Source organism: Dryas octopetala, chromosome 5 (assembly GCF_963921425.1).
Source record: "Dryas octopetala chromosome 5, drDryOcto1.1, whole genome shotgun sequence".
NCBI lineage: Eukaryota > Viridiplantae > Streptophyta > Magnoliopsida > Rosales > Rosaceae > Dryas > Dryas octopetala.
Genome location: NC_141370.1, coordinates 3708492 through 3726476, shown reverse-complemented (window position 1 = coordinate 3726476; position 17985 = coordinate 3708492).

Sequence of the window (17985 nt, the reverse complement as noted above, 5' to 3'; positions counted from 1 at the left end):
TTTTCTTTAGAATTTAAATTATTGGTCATTTCTGATTTTGGTGAGTTTCACTTAGTGATTAGAGAGGTATTTGTGATCAAAGAAACCTAGAAACTAAGTGGAGAATTGAAGTGATTTTCGGATGGGGTGTAGAGAGTAATTTTCAGATTTTGGTTTTTGATTCTAAATCTTTTTGGTTGCATTTTTCTTTGATTTTAATTGAAGAACATGTTATATTTTTTCATTTATTAGTCTTATAAACTGTTTTGGAGTGTTAAAATCAAAGAGATTTGAATTTGGTTGAAGTTTGAAAAATCTAAAAAATCTGGGATTTTTCTGGAAGTTTTCGCAGTTTTTGAGTCGCCTACTTTGAGGCCACATATCTTGAGTTGTAGAGCTTCGTTTTGAGTGTTCTTTGTTTGGTTGTAAAGAGATTTAAAATGATTATAAATTTGCTTAATTTGGTGAAGTTTTGATAGGTCAAAAGTTAGGATAAAGTTGAGAAACAAATAAGGAAAAACTGGAAAAAATTGCAGAAAATTGGAGAAGATGATGAATAGTGCCGCGACCACCACCACTTACATGGCAGCGCGTGCGGCGGTTCCGGTCTCCGGAGAAAGTCTCTCCCCACTGTATTTTTCAATTCCGAATCCAATAGTGGCCTCTGTTTTGCGATCCGAAACCCCTAACTTGGTGTTTTCACTACACACATTAGATTTAGAAAAAGTGATTTTTTATTCCGTAACTATTTTATTTTATTTTTAGAAAAAGTGAGTTAGTTTAAAATGTTTAATTTATTTTTCTAAATTATATTTTGTTTTGTTTGGGAATTTATATTTATGAGTTTAGGTTTGAGTGTGGTGTTAAAAGATCCTGGATTAGTGACTGGAGCAAGCTAAGTTAGAATCGAGGTAGTGAGTCTTGGGAAAACCTTTACAACAATTGATTATAGTAAATTTTGTGATCTTGAATTATATTATTGATTGAGTTATATGATTTTATATGAGTGATACAATTGGATGGTTTAATTGCATAACAAACAAGAGATAAATATTGAATTGTTTATGCATTAATTTTTTTACAATAATGCTAATTGTCCAACATTTTTTTTCCCACATTTGTATCCCACCTTATGTGTCATTACTTTACTGGAAGAGTATTTCCTTTTTTTTTTTTAGGTTTTATTTTTTATTTTTTAGTATCCAATGTTTGAATACCATATAAGGTGGTATGAAATTATGATATAAAAAAATGGTAAGTGTAGCATTACTGTTTTTTTTTATTAATGCAAGCATATGCTTTGATTTTCATTAGTTATTTTTTTATATCATGAAATGAGGAAGGGTATTGACTTGAGAATAAGTCATAAAGATTTGTGTTGAAACGGGAATGATGGGAAATAAATAAATACTTTTGTGTAGTTGAGTCTAGTCTTCGGGTTCCAGGCTTTAGGTCAACCCACCTGTGCACATATGGGGAGTGAAGCCCATTCAATAAAAGGTTGATAAAATTAACATATTGGGTTTCAGAGCTGGAAACTGACAGGTAAACAAGATGACTAACAAAAGGGGAGTTTTGGGATTATTGGGAATACGAGAAGGTTTGAAGTCACATTCATGCATTGGCATTATTTTTATATCATGTTATAATTTAATTGTGACACTTAATTTAATTTAGTCAATTAACTGTTGTAAGGTTCATGTTCCTACTGAGTTGTTGATGCTAATTAAACAGATCTTGCAGGTGCTGAAACAGATACTTAAACCTGTTTGGCATGCATGATGTTTTTTTTTTTTTTTTTGTTTAAATAAAGATTGAGGAGCTTGATGCTTGTTGTTGAAAATTAATGCACATTATTGGAAAATACTATAAAATTCTAGAGACTTCCTCAAAGCCCATACAAATTAAAGCTAGAATATTCTACATAATTCTACATAAAAGAAGAGTCTAGAATAAGCTTATATAAGAATGTACTAGAATATAATTAAAAGTGTAGTATACTCTAGAACCTACTAGTAGCATGTGGCTAATAGATGTTCTAGAGAAGTCAATTAGGTTCATCTACTCTCTATATATATAGCATGTACCCATATCTAAGTGTAAGCAAGAGGCAATACTAAAAGCCACTAGTCCTAAAGTTCTATTGTCCTAGACATCTACATCTCCACTTGTATCCTCCTTTGTTCATCAATAAAAGATACTTTGTTTTATAGTTCAAACACTTCTCATATCAAGCATAGATAGCTAATAGAAGCTTACACAAGCCATTAGCTACAAGTGTCCTAAACACCCTCTAAATGTCTAACAGTGGTATCATGCAGAGCTTCTTATTGGGCGTAGGGTCATTCTAATTTAACACCATGTCTTATAACTCTAGCCAAAACTCTGTCCCTCTTCCAATATTCTCTGGTGAAAAATATGATTTTTGGAGCATCAAGATGAGAACCTATTTTATGTCTCAAGACTTATGGGACATTGTTACTAGTGGGTTCTCTGTTCCAGAAAGCTAGACCCACCGCTGAGCAACGAAAGCAGGCGAAGAAGGACGAGCAGAGAGACGCAAAGGCTCTTTACGCTCTACAACAAGCTTTGGATGACACCATATTTCCAAGGATCATGGGAGCTACAACTTCAAAGGAGGCTTGGGATACTTTGAAAGAAGAGTTTCAAGGAAATGAAAAGGTACGTAGTGTCAAACTACAAACTCTAAGGAGAGATTTAGAAAATCTTAAAATGAAAGATTCTGAGACCGCTAAATATTACTATTCCAAAGTAAATGAAATAGTAAATCAATTGAGAGCTTATGGTGAAAAGATAACTGATACAAAAATTGTAGAAAAAATACTTATTAGTCTTACTGATAAGTATGACCCTATAGTCACTGCCATTGAAGAGTCAAAAGATATAACGGCTCTTTTAGTGACAGAACTAATGGGTTGTGAGATCCCATATTTTTCAAAGTTGACTTTTAAAACTAGTGGGATTTTGTCTTTGACTTTGGGCCCGTTGGATAGATCTCAAGTCCACGAGTTCGTAGACACGAAGCACGTATGATACAGAGCTACGGTTTGAGAGATACGAGCATTTGAAGGGAGGGGCAATTTCGTAATTTTGTATGAGTGGGTTTTAAATACCCAAAAACTCAGATTTTTGGGGGACACTCTCTCTCCTCTCTCCCGACATTCTCTCTCTCTCTCTCTCTCTCTCTCTTTCACCCTCGCCCGTTCAGTACCGCCGACCTGTCATCGGCGCGTGGGCGCGCGTCCGACGGCGGATGAAGGCGGACGAGAGCTCCCCGAGCTCGCCGTCTCTTCCTCTTCCTTCCCCTGGTGTCGGCACAGCTCAGAAACTCCTCAGAACTCGAGAACCCAGACTTCGCCGATTGGAGCTCCGGCGTTGACTCGCCGTTTCCGGCATCTTCGCGGTCCAGCTTTAGCCCAGGGAGTTTCCTCTCTTCGAGCCGAGCATGGTGGTGTGCTCCGATCGTCCATCCGACGCCTCTCGAAGATGAATCGACGCTGTGAAGGCCGGCGGCTTCCGCCGTCGATTCCGGCGTTTCCGGCGACTGTTGGCCGTCGGTCCAGTTGTCAAAAATGACCCTCTAGATACGAGTATTCTTTCCCTAAGGTGTTGATTGTTAATTTTGTGAAATTTGTGAAGTTGGATTTTAGGGGTTTAAACCCATTTCGGGTTCTCTTTGATTTCAATTTTGGGAATTGATAATGGATGGTTTTTAGACAATTCTCACCCCTAATAACTTATAATTGTTATTTGGAATTGAAAACTCTAGGAAATTATTGATTTTAGATTGTGCCGCCGCTGCCACCGACGGCTCCACCACTTGTGGCGGCGAGTTGGGTGGTTTTTTCTTGTTAATCAGCCTTTCCAGGATTCCTAGAGGCCAATCCCGGGGTCTGTATATGCGTTGGTGAATGTTGTGTGTGGTTGGGGCCGGGCAGCCACCGTGCGTGGTGGTTACCGCCCATTTCGGTCGTTGAACGGCCAAGTTGTGAACCCTGAATATTTAAATATTGGTTGTCTGGTCTTAACAGGTATACGGATTCGGGAAATATCATTCCCGATGTCGTTATGCTGCCGGATTTGATATCCGAGCAATGTTGCCGTGAAAGAGCTTTAGTTATGAATATTTATGTTGAGTTGTTTTCAATTGAGTATAAGTATTATTTATATAAATTGCTGTTACTGTGGAATGCATTGATGTGAATTCTAGTGCGCATGGAATTTGGTTATTTGATTGCATTGATGCTGTTTTGATTATGATGTGGGTGTTTGTTTTGAGATTATTTTGGAATGATATAAATTGTTGGTGATGCATAACGAATGCATGCGATTAAATTGAGAAAATGATTTCCTTGAGATTATTTGGGTATTGGATTATGTTTTACAAGATTAATTGATAATGTGAATTACTCGGCATCTAAAAGAATTGAATATTATGTCATTATTATTCTTTTGGGTGATTTCAAAGGACGAGTATCTGGATAACTTGGTGTTGAATTGTGATGTCATTATTATTTGATAGTCTAAGCATAATCAATGGAATCCTTTCTGTTGAAAGGAAGTTTGAGAAGTATTTTGAAAAGAATTGATTTGAAAAGAAGTAATGCACTGATATTTAATTGCACTTGATAAGTGAAATGGAATATTGATGTGAAGTTGAAAGAAATGTGTTTATATGAAAGGAAATTGGAAGTTGATGGTAAAATGGTAGACCGGTTGCCTAGGTTTGAAAAGTAAGTAGGGACTGTATCTCCCTTGGGTGAAAGACCCTAAACTTGATGAGAATCCGCTTGTACGGGGTGTACTCGGTGGCCTTAATCCGAGGCGGTTAGTCATGACCGTCGATGTAAGCTCGTAAATACGACTGGTGTACTCGGTGGCCTTAATCCGAGGCAGTTAGTCGTGACCGTCGATGTAAGCTCGTAAATACAACAGGTGTACTCGGTAGCCTAAATCCGAGGCGGTGAGTCGTGGCCGTCGATGAAAGCTCGTAAACACGACACTGGGCCAAATAACTAGGACAATGGTAAAATGAGAAGAAAATGAATTGGTAAAAAGAGAAAGGAATAAATTAGACGATGGGTATCACTTGATGACATTTTTGTGTTGTCGGTGCACTATATGGATTGTTATGGACTGCCCATTTGATTGATGATATCCTGATGTTATTAAATTTATAAGGGAACACATATTGATTTGCTGCTGAGTCATTTAATGAGACCATTGTGAATTACCATGGTTGAATGAGTGATGTTAATTGTTTTGATGATTGTGGATTGATAATTGAATACATGGTTAAATGAATTTAATTTAGTTTGGTTTTGTTGATTGTGATATATGATGACTCGGTTAATTATAATTTCGGTATATTGAATCAAATGGTAGCTCTGGGATTGAATTGATGATATATTCAATATGAATTAAATAAGTGAATACTTGTACTATTGTGGAATGTTATTTGGTCTGATGATCTAGTTGGAGATTCCATAATTGAATCTTGAGATTTAGATTGATGGGTTGCTTGTTAATTAAATAACTGAATCATTGTAATTGCGGGTTTATGGATGAGGTTTTGTTATTATTTGAATACTTGGAGTATTATGGAATGTACAAAGGTGATGCTTTGGATTATTGATGGATCGGTCTGAGTTTGGTGAATTAAGAAATGTAGTTAAAAGTTTAATTGAATACACATGAGATTATATTTAATTTATGTTAACTCACATGAGCTTCATAGCTTACTGAGTTGAGGAGTAAGTGTGGAGCGGATAAGGCAGTGAGACTCGACTAAACAAATTAACTTGAATTTGCATTTATTTTTGGCTCATTAATTGTATTTCTTGAAATAATAGCTTCCGCAAGTAAAATATGTTCTTAATAAAATTCTGGTTTTAAATTTTTAATAGGCTTACGTATTTTAGGAAATTTGAGAATACAATGCCAGACAGTCAGGTGTTGTACTCTTGAAATCCTTAAAGTACGTGCCGCACGTGCCCGGGGTTTCGGGTCGTGACATGGGTTCTCTAGAAGCATATGAACAAAGACTGAGTAGGCGAAATGAAAGTTCACTAGAAAGTGTCTTCCAGTCAAAAGTCAATTTAAGGTCTCAGAAATCTAGAGGAAACTGGAAATCAAAAGAAAATTCTAGACGAGGAGATAAACCCAATAACTGGGAAAATAAAAATGAAAACAAGGAGAAGAAAAACTTCCCTCCATGTGGAACATGTAAAAAGACAAGCCACCTAGAAAAAGATTGTTGGTTTCGAGGAAAACCAAAATGTCGAAACTGCAAAAAGTTTGGACATATGGAAAAAGACTGTCGGCTTAAGAAGAATTATCAAGCCAATTATACAGAAGAAAAGGAGCAGGATGAAGAGCTTTTCTATGCTTGTCAAGTAGAAACTGAGGTGAACAACAGGAAATGGTACATCGACAGTGGCTGCAGCAACCACATGACAGGAGACGAAAGCATCTTCTTCGAAATAGATACATCCATAAAATCCCAAGTTAAATTGGGAAATGGCGCACTGATGGAGACGAAAGGAAAAAATACGTTCTCTATCCATACAAATAAAGGAACTAAATTAATTCATGATGTTCTTTTAGTTCCTAGCTTGGAGCATAATCTATTGAGTATTGGCCAAATGATTGAAAATGGATATTCTCTACACTTTTCTGGAGACTCCTGCACAATATATGACAAAAAAGATAAAAATCATATTATAGCTAAAGTAAGGATGGAAAATAGAAATTTTCCCATCCATTGGCAATATGTCAGAAATATGGCCATGAAAGTAGAACTAGAAGATTCATGGCTTTGGTATAAAAGATTTGGCCACTTCAACTTTCATGGACTACAATTACTTCACCAGAAAAATATGATGAGAGATATGCCAAGCATAAAGGAGAGTGGTGATGTCTGCAAAGGCTGTCAACTTGGCAAACAATATCGACAAGCATTTCCATCCGGAAAGGCTTGGAGAGCAAAAGCCTTGTTGGAGCTCGTGCATACAGACGTTTGTGGACCAATAAGGACCCCATCTCTCGATCAAAGCAGGTACTTCATTCTTTTCATTGATGACGTACTATTCTAGAATGACATGGGTTTATTTTCTACGTAAAAGATCAGAAGTCTTCGAAGTCTTTAAGAAGTTCAAGGCTCATGTCGAAAAACAAAGTGGCCAATACATCAAATCTCTTAGAAGCAATAGAGGTAAAGAGTACACCTCAAAAGAATTCAACAAGTTCTGCGAAGATGAAGGAGTAGAGCACCAATTGACAGTGGGCTATGCTCCTGAACAAAATGGAGTCTCGGAAAGGAAAAATATAACTATAATGGAGATGGCTAGATCAATGTTATTTGAAAAAGGACTACCAAAGATATTTTGGGCAGAAGCAGTATATACAGCAGTATACTTGCTAAATAGATGTCCAACAAAAGCTCTACCAGACAAGACTCCTATTGAGGCGTCGAGTAACCAGAAGCCATCAGCAAAGCATCTCAAAGTCTTTGAATGTGTATGCTATGTGCACATTCCAGCTCCAAAAAGACATAAGCTAGAAGAAAAATCAGAAATTGGCATATTTATAGGATACAGTTCCCAATCTAAAGGTTATCGAGTCTACAATCCAAGAACTAAGAAGCTCGTGATCAGCCGAGCTGTCGAGTTCGATGAATCTGCATCCTGGAATTGGGATAAAGGAAAAATAGAGAAGAAATGTGTTATCCTATCAGGAGAACCAGAGACAACCCCAACACAACAGCCTGAAGAAGACACACATGAAAGAGAAATTTCAGACACGCCAGCTCTTGCAGCTCAAAAGAAGTGGAAACTCTACCAACTGGATGTAAAATCAGCATTTCTAAATGGAGAGCTCGAAGAAGAAATCTATGTGGACCAACCACAAGGATTCATCGAGGAAGGAGGAGAAGACAAAGTCCTAAAACTAAAGAAAGCCTTATATGGACTTAAACAAGCACCAAGAGCGTGGAACAGCCACATCGACAAATATTTCATCAATGCTGGATTCAAGAGAAGCAAAAGCGAGCCAACACTCTATACCAAAACTCAAGGTAACTCCATTCTTATTGTCTCTCTATATGTTGATGATCTTATCTATACAGGAGACAATGAAAAATTAATTCAAGAATTTAAAGAAGATATGATGAAGACATTTGAGATGAGTGACCTTGGTAAATTGCACTATTTTCTTGGCATTGAGATAATCCAAGAAGAAAATGGAATCTTCGTATGTCAAAAGAAGTATACTGAAAATCTCTTGAAGAAGTTCAAGATGTCTAGGTGCAAGACCGTGGCTACACCGCTCATCACCAATGAAAAGCTAAGAAATGATGATGGATCCGGAAAAGCAGAAGCATCAAAGTACAGAAGTCTCATTGGAAGCCTACTTTATCTAACAACAACTCGACCATACATTATGTACGCGACCAGCTTACTTTCAAGGTTTATGCAAACTCCAAGTCAGATACACTATGGAGCAGCAAAAAGAATATTAAGGTACTTGCAATGAACTATTGACTATGGCATATGGTATAAACCTTCTACAGATACAAGCCTATTCAGATTCATAGATAGCGACTGGGCTGGAGCGGACGACTTCAAAAGTACATCAGGCTATGCATTCACAATTGGGTCTGGCATATTCTCATGGTCTTCAAGAAAACAAGAGACAGTGGCACAATCATCAGCCAAAGCGGAGTATGTGTCAACTTCAAGTTCAGGCTGCCAAGCTATATGGATGAGAAGAATATTTGAAGACATGGGAGAACAACAAAATGAAGCTACTAAAATATTTTGTGACAACAAGTAAATTTCGTCGCCCAAAGACACCTGGGGCAACGATTTTTTTCGTCTCCTTAAGCACACAATTCGTCTCCCAAAAAGGCTTTGGGCGACGAAACTGTTTGTCGCCCAAATCATCTTTTGGGCGAGGAATAAGTAGTTTCCTCTCCCAAAACGTGTTCGGGCGACGGACAATTTCGTCGCCCAAAGCCGTTTTGGGCGAGGATAAGGATGTTCCTCACCCAAATTGCTCTTGGGCGACGAAATTATCCGTTGCCTAAACACGTTTTGGGAGAGGAAAAATGAATTTCCTCACCCGAACCTACTTTAAGAGACGAAATTTTTCGTCGCCTAAACTTACTTTGGGCGACGAATTTAACTATTCCTCGCCCAAAATATGTTTAGGCGACGAAATTGTTCGTCGCCCAAGTATAATTTGGGCGATGAATGATTAAATTCGTCGCCCAAAGGATGTTTAGGTGACGAAATTGTTCATCGCCTAAACATATTTTTTTTATAAAAAAAATTTTAAAAATTTAATTTAAATTATATATTTGAATTTAATATAAAAAAATTCTTTATTCAAAAACTATATAAAACAAAATTAAGAAATTTTATATATCCAAATATTCATACAAAGTAGAAACAAGTTAATACTGTATGCAAATATAATCGGTACATCACTAATGGCCCCTAGGTCAGTAGCATCATCAGCACCGGTGGAGGAGTCTGGCATGCACTGGTCAATGTTCGGTGGCAGCACAAACCCAGGTACAATCCTGGCCAACTGGGCAAACATCTGCTGCACCTTACTCGTCTGCTCCGCATTTGCCGCTCTTGATTCTTCTAGCTGACCCTTCAACAGTTGCACTTCAGTGGACAGGTTGACTAATTCTGCAGATGGCTGAGATGAAGACCCGGCGCTAAGATCACGAACCCGACCCGTTGCGTCTCCTTATGCCTCCGGTAAGGGCCCTATCCCATTCGAGAATGCACATATGTGTCGTGGTTGTTGGCTCACACGACGTAGTTTCGATCTGGGAAAATTTCGACAGCATCTCCCTATGGTTCTCCAAGTGCACGATGTAGATATTTAAAACAAATATCTAGTATGCACTCGAAGAACACATAGGGAGATGTTGCCGAAATTTTCTCAGATCAAAACCACGTCACATGAACCGCTAACCACAACACATAATTGTGCACTCCCAAACTGTCCATGGGTAATTTGGACAATTCAAGAATCATATTGGAGCGCAGTCACGCCCAACGTCCATGCGCGCATCCAACAGACTCTCGAACGGGTCTAAGGTGAATTTAAGTTTAGTGTACAAAGTTATCCACTGATAACTTCGCATGACTAGTTGAATGTACAAAGTTATCGACTGATAACTTCGCACAGGCGCTTCGTGCAACATGACCTAACCCAGTACTCGAGGAGTGCTGGACTACGTCATCAAGAATTTTGCAATTACAACTAAATTAAATATAACATACAAACTAAACTATAATTAATCTAACAATATACATACAAGCATACAAACAAACAATTAAATTTTAGCATTTAACAACATACAAACTAACTAATCAATTTTATAATTAATTTTAACATACAAACTAATTCACTAAAAAAGTTTAATATAATTATATATGAAACATTAAATATTAAATCATACAAAAACTTAACTAAAAGATAGATTAAACACATACCTCACCAAAAATGCAATTATCCTTCACAACAAATGCAACACTACCCTTCCTTCACCAAAAAAATAAATCATTGTCAAATATTAGCCCAACATCAATCTAAATTCAGATTTCACAACCAAACCACTAAATTAAAAAAAAAACCCACAACATTAACTAATTACCACTAATATCAGATTTCACAACCAAACCAATTTATGCAAAATCCACAACAAGTGCAAATTGTCCAATCCTACAAATGCAAAATCCACAATATTAGAAAACATAAAAAACAGAAAATAACAAAACTTAATTAACAAAACAGAAATCGAAAAAAAAAAAACAAAAAAACCTTGTTTGGTTTCGGCACATATGGTTTCGGTGAGCAAGGTTCGGGTGGGGGGGAGGGTGGGTTTCGGTGAGCTGGGAGGGTGGGGGGTGGGTTTCGGTCGGGGTGGGTTCTCGGGGGAGGGTGGGTTTCGGGGGGGGGGGGGGGAGGGGGCGGTGGGTTTCGGGGAGGTGGGTTATGGGTTTCGGGGGTGGGTTTCGAGGGGGTGGGTCTCCGATAGGGGGGTGGGTTTCGGTGGGGGGGTGGGTTTTTGGGAGGAGGGAGGAGGGAGGAGGAGGGGTGGGTTTTCGGGTGGAGGGGGTGGGTTTCGGGGGGGTGGGCTTTCGGGAGCAGGGAGGAGGAGGGGAGGTTTTGGGTTTCGGGGGAAGGAGGAGGGAGGAGGAGGGAGGAGGCGGAGCTGAGAGGGAGGAGGCGCGGCGAGAGCTGAGAGGGAGTGAGTGAGTGAGTGAGTGAAGGTGAAGTGAACCCAAAACTGGGTTAAATTGAACGACTTTGGGCGACGAACATGATTCCGTCGCCCAAAACACCTGTAGGCGAAGAATTCATGATTTCTTTGGGCGACGGAATCATGTTCGTCACCCAAAGTCGTTGACTTTAGGGCACCGTTTCATCCCGCCATAATTTTAGAATTTGGGCGACGCACCATTCGTCGCCCAAAGATACATTTCGTTGCCCAAAGTTGATTTTTGGTATGAACCATGATCGTTCATACGTTCGAGCTCCAATACCAAACTTCTTGATCTCCAATTGACCTAATATTTTAGAGGAATGATCTTTGAGTGACAAACTAATAAATGAACGGTTCGGATCATTGAAAACACGATCGACATATGAAGTTGTACATATACATGAACGGTTTTTGCACTTGAAGAATAAAATTATATTAACTCTTTCGTTAAAACCTTGTAGCTTCAATAATTGTGAAGACCACAACGTGATTATCACGATCAGAGCCATTCATCATCTATGTTCATACGCAAAGATCATCCCTGCAAAAAATCCGCTCAATCAGAGTTCATCTAGCCGTTCGATTATGATTATAAAAATGATCTTTCATACACACTAAATGCTAAACATAACTTCTACTTCTCCGATTGAGATAATTTTTTGTATGGATGATCTTTGAGTGGAGGACTAGCCAATGATCGGTTCGGATCGTTAAAAACATAATAGAAATATAAGCTTCTACATATAAATACACTTGAAGAGTATAATTCTCTTAACTTTTTCGTAGAAATTTAGGTGATTCAGTAGTTTGTGAAGACTACAATGTGATTTCAACGATCGGAACCGTTCATTTTATTCGTTTATACTGGAAGATCATCCATGCAAAAAATCGGCTAAATCGGAATTCATCTCCTACTTTGATAAGTATTAGAAAATTCACGATCGTTCATAAGTTCAACCACCGTTACCTAACTTCTACATCTTCGATTGAGCTAATTTTTTGCAGGGATGATCCTTGAATGGGGAATTAAAAAATGAATGGTTCTGATCTTTGAAAATACAATCGTATCGTATGCTATTACATATATAAAAATGTAAACAAAAAGATATTCATACTTTGGGCGAGGAACTACAAATTTCGTCGCCCAAAGTGGTCTTGGGTGAGGAAATTATAAATTCGGACTTTGGGCGACGAAATGTTAAGTTCCTCGCCCAAACCATTATTACAAAACAATATATCATTCCTACATTCGAGCTCCGATACCAAATGTTTACATCTCCAATTGACCTAATTTTCTGCAAGATTAATCTTTGAGTGACAAATTAATAAATGAATGATTCGGATCATTGAAAACACGATCGACATATGAGGTTGTACATATACATGAACGGTTTTTGCACTTGAAGAATAAAATTCTATTAACTCTTTCGTTAAAACCTTGTAGCTTCAATAATTGTGAAGACCACAACGTGATTATCACGATCAGAGCCATTCATCATATACGTTCATACTCAAAGATCAACCCTGCAAAAAATCGGCTCAATCGGAGTGCATCTACCCGTTCGATTATTATTATAAGAATCAAGATTGTTCATACATCCTAAATGCCAAACATAACTTCTACATCTCTAATTGAGATAACTTTTTGCATAGATGATCTTTGAGTGGGGCACTAAGAAATGATCGGTTCGGATCGTTAAAAACACAATACAAAAGTGATCTTCTACATACAAATACACTTGAAGAGTATAATTCTATAGTGTTTCGTTGAAACTTTGTCGATTCAACAATTGTGAAGACTACAATGTAATTTCAACGATCGGAGCCATTCATTTTATTCGTTTATACTCAAACATCATTCATGCAAAAAATCGCCCAAATCGGAATTCATCTACTCCATTGATTAGTATTAGCAAATTCTTGATCGTTCATACATTCGAGCACCGTTACATAACTTTTACATCTCCAATAATCCTAATTTTTTGCAATGCTGATCTTTCAATGAGGAATTAAAAATTGAACAGTTCGGATCGTTGGAAACACGATCGCATTGTATGATTAACATACATATAATTGTACCAAAAAAAAAGGGAATAACCTTTTGGGTGAGGAATATACAAATTCCTCGCCCAAAATTACTTTGGGCGACGAACAATTTTGTCTCCCAAATTAAGTAGGTTTGGGCGACAAATTTAGGTTTTCCTCGCCCAATGCATTTCTCAATTAATATTTTGGCGCGTGAGTTGAAGCGACGAGATCATTTCGTCGCCCAAAGTGACTTTGGACGAGGATCATGTTATTCGTCGCCCAAAGTGGATTTGGGCGACGGAGTTGTTCGTCGCCCAAAGCTGTATGACATTGAGCGACCAATGTTCTTGTTCGTCGCCCAAAAGTATTTTGGGCGACGAATATAGGTTCATCGCCCAAAGTTTCGTCGCACAAATATGTTTTTCTTGTAGTGGCTACGAGTGTCCTAAGCACCCTCTAAATTTCTAACACTTGTAATAAATTTTGTAGAACTTAAGAGAGAACCATGGTTGTGAAATGTTTGTTACCGTTTAAACTTATTATTCAGAATCCGACTTTGTTTTTACTATTTTCATCATTTTTTAATTATATAAGTTTTTATTTATATAATTATGACGTGATTCACATCTTAACCCGAGTTTAAAGTTAAATTTTGGGTTGGGGCGTGACAACTGGCTACTTGATTCAAATTTGAAATCACAAAATAGAACTCAAACTTCAGATGGTAATCACTGCAAGGTTGCTAGTGTGGCCTTCAAAGTCAAGGAATAGAGTATATCCCCTACACAAACAAACATAACTTAAGGCCACCCTTACAACTTTCTTATACACAAATTCAAATTTCACAAAACATAATTAAGGCCTAAAAAAGAAATTATATAAATATGTAGAATCAGAAGTTAAACTACCAAGAATACCTCCTCCGTCGTCGATTCGCCATAGTGATTGGGTGGATGGGCGATCGGAGGGTAGCATCGTGTTCAGAATGACGAGAGGAACAAAACATGATAGGTCTAATGCCTTGTCGTGGCCGGAAGAAGCAGATCGCTACCGGAGTTGACTCTTCGTTTTTATGCGTCGTTCTATCGCCGTCAGTGACTGGATGGACAATTTGAGGCCATGGGAAGGAAGAGGAGAAAGAGGCGAGCGCATGGAGGTGGGTCTCACCGCCATCCATGGCCGGACGGCGATGCATCAAGGAGAGAGAGAATGCGTGAGTGAGGAGAGAGAAATGAGAAAGGAAGTGGGAGAGAGACGAAGAAGGGAAAAAATTAAAACGTGGACCGAAAAAATTAAAATATGGGCCGAAAGAAAATAAAGTGTATACTATTTTCTCATTATCGTCTCTAAAAGAAATGTTTTGCTGCTGTATAATTTTGCTATAGTTCTTATACCATTATTCTTAGGATTGATCCTAACATTGTTTTCACTTTTTTCTATGTCTGTTATTTATCTTTTATTCTTTGAATATTCTTTCTGTCTAGGATTTGGGTTGCTTTGAGGTTTCAACAACTACATTTTTTCCGAAAGTATGGTAGATTGGTATCCATGGAGGAGTTGGTTATTGACTCGAAGTTGATTGGATGGGCCTACCACTTTGATTGCCAGGAAAATTTATTTGGGTCTTTTCTACCTAATGAACCATCTTGGCATGAAATTCGAAATTTGGGTGTAGGATTTTGGTTTACAAATACAGCGCAATTGCGTTCTAGGGTAATATATTAATCTTTTATTGTTACTATTGCTTAATGCACTAAACTAGGAAAATGGCTCCTCTCAGCTTTTTTAGATCACCACAAAAGCATAATATCTGAAACTCTATAAGTTTTAAAGGGTAGCTATTTTGTTTAGTCTTTATTATTGTGCAATATATTTAGTTATCAACTTATCATTATGTTTTAACATCTGTGATGACTTCTTCACCCAGCCTCCTCATTTTGGGTAGGAAATATAGTGATTAAAAATTCTTTTCCATGTTATTTTTGGCAGTTATGATAGAATTTCCCGTTATTTTTTTTTCACATTTTTGAGAGTTTTTTTCTCTGTAGATGGAGAAACTGGCAAGACTGCAGTATCTGAAGAAGAAAGACCCTAAGGATTGTGCGTTGCTATACATAGCACTGAATACTGAATAGAATTCAAGTTTGGTCTGGCCTTTTCAAAATGAGCAAGGATGAGAAGGATAAGCCCTTAGTTGGATTTCTTTCACGCAATTTTCAGGTACTTGTAAAGTTATAGGCTGGTAATATATTGATTTACTTATAAGAATAAATAAGTGAGCATATGAGGAGAACAATAAGGCAGCTGCTTTGAAGAATGCATATGTCTTAATGGGGAGACATGCATTAACTGGAGATGGCTATTGCTTTCTTTCTAGCTGCTTGGAGGTGATACTTCTTCTGCTGTCAGTATTTGTGCATGGGGATCTTACTTAGTGCTTGTCGAGCAAGTGGAGAAGCAAAGATAGCTGCATGTGTTTCAGAGAAGATTGTTCAATTGAGTTCTTATGTTCTGGTGTCAAATGTATATGCAGCTTTGGGGAAGTGGCCGGGATCAAGTGAGAATTGAAAGATACAGAAATACATGAAAGCTAAAGGATTCACAAAAGATATGTCCTGGATTTAGCTGGATGGAGATTCAAAAGAGGGCTGAAGTTAATGATTGATAAATAGCCTTTGACTTTGTGGGCAACTCTTGGATTTGTTTTTTCTAATCCTGTCTTTTAGTATTTCCGTTGAGTTGGCAAATCTGAAAAATTTAAAACTTGTTCTGAATAGATGTCTCAATGTGAACAAGGTATAAGTTTTTTATATTTTTCCTTGGTTTATATTCTATTTCACCCTATTCTCCAAAAAGAATGAGATTTTTTTTTTTTTTTGCTTATGTTTATTAACGTTCTAGGTATTTTTAGTGAATGTTGTGCAAAAGGTTTGTCATTTATGCTTCCATAATAATTCAGCCTGCTTTACTTGTTGCTCTCTTGTTGATTTAGCATCATTAATTTTTTATTTTTCTTCATCATATGGTGTAGGTCCTGTTTGTACCATGGTTTTTAGAAGGTAATTTGAGCCCAAAGGAATTGATAGCCCGAGTCTGAAGCCCATTCGAGATGTACTTGGCGAATGAGAATTTCCTTGGCGAAGGAATAACTTTTCGGCTACACCAAGCCGAGAAAACCATGACAAGACCACTAAAACTATGACACGTGGGCTTAAAAAGCTGTCAAAAGCTAGTCGGCAGCTGTCATAAGAAGGATAAAGTACAAACCACAGGCGTGTTCAGTACCCTACACATGGAGATAATCCAAAGATACATTGTTAGGGTTTGAGAGCCTTGATTTGAGTATAAATTACTCAAGCTACTGTCAAAATGAGTCTCTCTCCAACAACACACACAAATACCCCCTGCAAATCGCATATTCCTGACAATGGTCTGATCCATTACTTCATTTTGTCTACTCTTTGAACTTTTCCGAATTTGTTCATTTAATCTTCAGCTATTAAGAATTGTGATTTCCGATTATGTTTTATGCATATAATTGGTCTGAATCGGCTTATTATTAGCATTTATTTCTTAGTTTAATATTAATTTCTCTCATTGAATGTATATCTTTCTTGAGATTTGAACATCAATTAAAGTGGAAATTGAAATTGAATCATTTGCATTTATTGCATCTCTTTGTTTCCATTTTAGTTTTTTCATGGATTACTCGCTCAGCTTTGACTAGATCTATGAGGAAGTCCACAACTATTTGATCAGTCATATTTAGAATTTCACCAACTTCCTTTAGATCTATTTTCTTAACTTTCTATTCAATTGGGTTTAATTGATCTTGCACTTTATTGCACATACCATGGACACTTCTTGAGCAAACATCAAGCATTTATAGCATTTAGGCCTCGTTTGGATCATGGGACAGTGTGACAGGACATGATTATTCAATTAAAATAGACAACAGTCTCGTGTCCCATGTTAGGTGCGCTTACAAAATATATGGGACTCAACACTTACTTGGTACTCTTGTCCCAAATAAGTAAAATTTTTTGTCCCACCCTATAGGTGGGACAAGAAGGGACAAACAAAAAAAAAAAAAAGTTAAGATTTTTTCCTCCTTTCCTTCTTCTTTCTTTCTCTTTTCCCTTCTTATTTTCCATTTTTCTTCTTCTTTTGTCTGCAACCCACCCCTGCCCCTTGAAGCAACTATCGCTCTTTTTCCCTCTCGCACACACCCACAACTCAATTAATCTAACACTTACAGCGGGAAACTTCTTGAAGCTATATATATGACAATATGAGGATACATTTTCTGGAAATTTAGTTCCCTACGCATCGTCTCTTCTTTTTTGTTTCCTCTTAAAAAAAAAAATTGTTGTTTATTTTTTTTTTTTTACTCCGAATGCATATATCACTAAATCAAATGACTTTGAGGAGTGAAAATTGTCCGCCCGAAAAGTTGTTACATGATGGGCTTCCAAAAGAAGACAACTTGTCTATAGGTAGGTAGATTTACTCTTATTCCAATTGTTCTTTGAATTTCCAATTGTTTCATTATATAGATACCTATAAAGAAAAGGGATGTCTGGACTCCATATGGAAGTTGTTTGTGGGAAAACCCACATCGACCCGAACAGCCAATCGCAGCTCGACACGTGGCTGGTCAAACATCCACC